Source organism: Lithobates pipiens, unplaced genomic scaffold (assembly GCF_037356315.1).
Source record: "Lithobates pipiens isolate NorthernLeopardFrog02 unplaced genomic scaffold, aLitPip1_a1.2 Scaffold_1, whole genome shotgun sequence".
Lineage (NCBI taxonomy): Eukaryota > Metazoa > Chordata > Amphibia > Anura > Ranidae > Lithobates > Lithobates pipiens.
The window spans coordinates 120,897,725-120,903,851 of NW_027507685.1; positions in this window are offsets into that span (position 1 = coordinate 120,897,725).

Sequence of the window (6,127 nt, forward strand, 5' to 3'; positions counted from 1 at the left end):
GTGCAATTGAAGGAGGAGAACTCTGTTTCCAATAAAAAGGGATACAGGATTTCGCCACATTTAACAAGTGTCGCAGAATAGATTTTTTATACTGCTTAATGGAGATCCGAGAATGATGCAAAACGAAGAAAGCCGGCTCTTCTGAGATAGGAAATTCCATGAACATTAGTGTTATACGGCGAACTTAATCCAAAAATCCAGTAATTTAGGGCAGGACCAAAAGATGTGAAGCAACGTACCCTTGTCTTCTCCGCATCTCCAACACCTGTCAGAAGTAGACGAAAAACATTTATGCAATTTTGATGGTGTCAAATACCACCTAGTAAGGGGTTTAAAGTTCATTTCTTGTATCCTAGTACACAATGAAGTTTCAAGAGTCAGGGTGATAATGCATTTTCTCTCCATCGGGGAAAACGCACAGCCAAGGTCTCTCTCCCATTTTGACACACATGACAAATGTGGGTGATCCAATGGCGTATTCAAAAGAGCATAGGTCTGAGAGAGAATATGAGCCAAGGGGTCTACACCCCTACAAAGAGTCTCAAACTCTGTCTGGGGGCTAGTAAAAGCTAGGGGGTTAGGAATAGAATGAAGAAAGTGGTGTAATTGAGCTGCCCTCCAAAATGTTAGATGATATAATCCCATCGGGTCAATTAGAGAGGACATAGATGGCCACTGTCCATCGATGACAAATTTAGACGCATGGTCTAACGCTGAGACTCTGAGACCTTTATAGTCTTGAGAATAATTCCCCGGTTCAAAGTGTGGATGACCTAATATGGGATACAAAGGAGAGGTCAAAGATGTTAAGATATTCTGAGAAGCGGTCAAGAAACCGATTTTTAGGGTAGTCCCTATAGTAGGGTGTAACTTCAATTCTAACGGTAGTGCCTGATAACACCAAATAGCACTTCTTAAAGGAAAAGCGGATTGAGATTGTTCCAACCGAACCCAAAGCTTAGTAAGATTATTGCGATTCCAGTCCAAAATGCGCTCTAAGTGGGAAGCCTGATAGTAATGTCGCAGATCGGGAAAAAGCCAAACCCCCTTGTTGCTTAGACAAGGTTAACTGGGATCGCTTCAATCTAGGCTTTTTATGTGCCCATATGAATTGGGTAATTAGCGTCTGAACTTGTCTAAAAAACAGGGCCGGAATCCGGATCGGGAGAGCTTGAAAAAGATATGTAAACTTAGGGAGTATATTCATTTTAATAAAATTACATCTCTCGAACCAGGAATGAAGGCCCGTGTGCCACTTGTGGAGCAAGCTCCGGGTCTTGGAAACAAGAATGGGAAAGTTCAATTTAAATGTATGCGCAACATCCGGAGGAATATAGGTACCCAGATATTTCAGGGCTATTTCTTTCCATTTAAACCAAAAACTTGATTGCAAGCCCAGTAATACTTTCGGAGGGATAGCTACCCCCATAGCTTTGGACTTCAATAGATTTATTTTCAAATGAGAGAGTCTCCCATATGACTGAAATTCTTGCAGAAGATTTGGCAAAGATATTCTAGGATTTGTCAATGAAAACATCATGTCGTCTGCATAAGCAGGTATTTTACATTCAGTAGTGCCCATATGGAGACCCAAAATATCTTGATTTCGACGGATACTGGCTAGAAAAGGCTCCAAGGACAATGCAAACAAAAGAGGGGATAACAGACAGCCCTGTCTAGTTCCATTCTTTATATGAATGGTGGGTGAAAGCACCCCATTCACCTTGACTTGAGCTGTAGGTCGCGAATAAATCTTTCTGATCCATGGGATCATCCAATCCCCCAGACCTATATAGCGAAGGATCGAAAACATAAAGTTCCAATTAACCCTATCAAAGGCTTTCTCAGCGTCCGTATTCACGAAAAGACAGGGGGTTTTTGAGGATTTTGCTTTATGCACTAAGGTAAGCACTTTAATAGTGTTATCCCTCACTTCCCTAGTAGGGATAAAACCCACCTGGTCAACGTGAATAAGGGACTGCATATGTTGAGCCATTCACGTGGCAAGGATTTTAGAAAATAATTTCAGGTCCAAGTTGAGCAGGGAGATGGGCCTATAGCTTCCACAGAGGCCTGGGTCCTTTTCTTCCTTAGGAATTAATGAAATGTGGGCTCTCAGTGTATCTATTGGGAAATCTCCATTCAAACTCAAAGCATTAAATAAATTCATTAGATGTGGGCCAAGAATTGAAAGAAAGGTCTTATAATATTGCGTTGTATATCCATCTGGGCCCGGCGCTTTACCCAACTTCAATGAACCCACAGCCGCCCTGGACTTCCTCCAGCGTAATCGGGTCTTCCAGAGACTCCCTTGACTCTGGCGAAAGGGTCAGTAGACCTGCCTTAGCTACATAGCTGTCTATCGGTTTGCTCTACTTCTGAGTCTAGTATATTATAAAGGTTAGCGTAGAATTTCCCAAAGACTTCGGCTATTTGTATCGGGGTCGAGACCCTTTGGCCCTTATCGGTCGTCATTTGTGATATAAAGGAAGCAGATTTCAACTCTTTGACAGATTTAGCCAAGAGTTTCCCACACTTGTCTCCAGACTCATAGGTAAATTTACGACAGAACTGAAGTGCTGCCTTCGCTTTATAATGAAGTAATTCTGTAATCTGAGTACGAAGCATCGCCAGTTCAGAGTCCAATCCCTGTGAGGGAACATGTTTATATTGCGCCTCCACGAGAGCCAAATCTTGGTACATTTTGGACAATTTTTCATTTCGCAATCTCTTAATACGCGCCATGTTTAATAAATATTCCACGTAATACGGATTTATGAGCTTCCCAGAGTATCCCCGGATCACAGTCCTGTGTGTTGTTTTCTTGAAAATAAAGACCCAATTCCTTTGTCACATCTGTCAAAACTTCTGGTGTCTGAAGGAGACTCTCATTCAGGTGCCAGAACATAGATCTAGGTGAAAACTGCCCAGAAAGCTTATAGGTAATGGCCACAGGAGCATGGTCAGACCATGTAACATGACCAATTGAAGAGGCACTCACCAAATGCAATTGGTCATGTGGGATCAAAAAAAAAATCTATCCTTGAATATGATCTATGAGGGGACGAATAAAAGGAATAATCCCGTTCTCCAGAGTGCTGTAAATGCCAAACATCCATTAGCTGATCAGTCAATAGACATTTAGATATCCGTTTTCTCATCACAACAGAAGTCGAAGAACTAGAAGTCAAGGTATCAACTGACGGAGAAAGAGGGATATTGAAGTCCCCTCCTAAAATCATCTGACCTTCTCGGAAAAAAGAGATCTCCTATATTGCCCTTAATAAAGAGGTAGCGCCCTCCCAGGTCTACCAGTGAATCCCGCAATACCCAGGGGAGCCCACTTGAAATCAAAATAGAGACCCCCTTAGTCTTAGAGGATGGACTGGTAGAATGATAAACATGGGGGAATGCCCGCGAACGTAAGAACGGGAGGCTAGTGGTTTTAAAGTGAGTTTCTTGAAGAAAGGCTACATCTGTACCAGACGCCTTCAACTCCCGCTGAAGGATCCGCCTTTTTTCCGGAGAATTCAGCCCCTTAACATTTAAAGAAGTGACCTTAAAGGAATCCGCCATCGTGTCCCAGAGAGAAGGAAAAAAAAAAAAAGGTGAAAGAATGTCTTGTATTTTTCCTTCTTTAGGGGAGATATCTGTGAATAGCATGGCATATATACAGGAGATTAGGTGTTGTTGGGGGTTAGATTGGGAGCATAGGTGTTCGAATGGAGTAAGTGGTCGTGTAATGGAGGAGTCTCGATTAATCTCCTTTAGTGACGGATTTGAAAGTAAGTCCAGAATGGGAGAGGGTCATTGGTGAGAGTGGGCGTTAGCGCAAGGCGATCTAGGAGAGAGCCATAACGGAAAAATTGGTGTGCTAATATGTCTGGGTGCTGCCATTGGTGTGTTATGAATTGTGCGGACATGCCAGGGGAAAAGGCGGGGTTGAGTCTGATAGGAGTTAAGGGTCCCGGAGTGGACGAGATATGTATCTTTTGACAAGTTTCTCTGAAACAGTAGAGTGTTGGGGCAATAAGAGGGTGTTCTCTGAGAGGAGGACAGTGAGTTTTCTAGCCTAACCCAGTCTTTGCGTTGGCCGTGTAATGCCCAATCTACAATTCTGGTGAGATGACAGGCCCAGTAATATTTTTTGAGATCTGGAAAGCCAATGCCCCCTTTTGTCTTTGGTCATTTTAGAAGACCATATGCAATTCTTGGACGTTTTGCTTCCATAAAAATCCTGTACATATCCTCCTATAGGATAGGAAGAATGATGTGGGCAGTTTAATGGGGATAGTTTGTAAAATGTATAAAATACATGGAAGGATATTCATCTTAATAATTGCAGCGCGACCGAACCAGGAGAACTGTGGTTTGTTCAATTTTTTGAGGTCTTCGGATATGGTTTTAAGGATGGGCAGATAGTTTTTGGCAAAGAGATCTGAAAGGTTTGCTGTGAGGTGAATCCATAGGTATTTAATTGCATCGTGTCTCCAGTGAAAGGGAAAGTTTGCTTTGCACTGTGTAACCGTCTCTTGTGGGATGGGGACATTGAGGGCATGGGATTTGGTGAAATGTATCTTTAAATTAGAGAGGTGTTGGAAAGGTTTGAAATCTTTTAGTAAATTTGGGATTGAGACATGGGGTTCGCTAAGGGAAAGTAGAATGTCATCAGCACAGGCTGCTAGCTTATAGGTGTAACCTTCTATAGCAGCCGTCATTAAATGGCGGCCTGCGGTCCAAGTCCGGACCGAACGGAGCTTCTGCCCGGACCGCCGTGCCACCAGCATACTAAATTGAAGCAATCACTGGTTTGCTGGGACCTCGGGTTTCCCCAGCAACCAGTGACGCTGCACGCATGCGCCTGCCCCCTGCTCCTGGCCGCGTCTCTCGCAGCTGAAGAGACACACACGCTCACGGGCAGTAGGGGTGTGACGTCACATGCGCGCCCCCTGCTGCCCGCGGTTCCCTATTCCCGGGTCCTGGCTCTCCTTGCCAGGCAGTTTCAGTTGTGCCCTCGCTCCTGCAGTTAATGTATGTGGGCACATTAGTGATGTGTTCATTCATGAGACTGTTTTTAAGGGGCACACTGATAGGTATTATTAATATGCACAATGCTGGGCTTTTTTTGTAAGGAGCACATGGGTATATTTTTTATGTGCACACTGATGGGCATGTTCTGTTAAGGTGCCCCTTAACAAAATATGCCCATCGGTGTGCACAATAAAAATATACCCATCAGCGTGCCCCTTAACATAAAATAAGGGTCACGCTTTTATGTTAAGGGGTACTCCGATGGACAAATTTTATTTTGCGGGGCACGCTGATGGGTATATTTTTAATGTGCACATCAATGGGCATATTTTGTTAAGGGGCACGCTGATGGGCACAACAAAATGTGCCCTACAAAATATTCCCATAGATGCACATTAAAAATATACCCATCAGCATGCCCCTTAAAATAAAATGTGTCCATCAGAATGCCTCCTAACATAATAGGTGCCCATCAGTGTGACCCTTATTTCATGTTAAGGGGCACGCTGATGGGCAGATTTTATTTTAAGAGCAACACTGATGGGTACATTTTATATTAAAAGGGGCACTTTGATGGGCAAATTTTAAGTTAAGGGGCACGTTTTGTTGTGTCCATCAGAGTGCCCCTTAATATAAAATGTGCCCATCAGCATGACTCTTATTTTATGTTAAGGGAAATCCTGATGTGCACATTTTATGTTAAGGGGCACTGTGATGGGGACACCTGATGTAAAGGGGCACTGTGATGGGGACACCTGATGTAAAGGGGCACTGTGATGGGGACACCTGATGTAAAGGGGCACTGTAATGGGGACACCTGATGTAAAGGGGCACTTTAATGGAGACACCTGATGTAAAAAGGCACTGTGATGCGGACACCAGATTTAACTTGATCTGGGGACACCAGATGTAACTTGACAATAAATATTGTTGAAATGCTAAGGAAATTGTACATTTCTCATGTTTTTGATAGATATACAGTTACTACAATATTTCTGAGTCATAGCACAGACTTGAGATTCGGACCTCGGCCCAAAGAAAATTTTGGAGATCGGACCTCCTTGAATTTTAATTCATTACCCCTGTTCTATAGGAA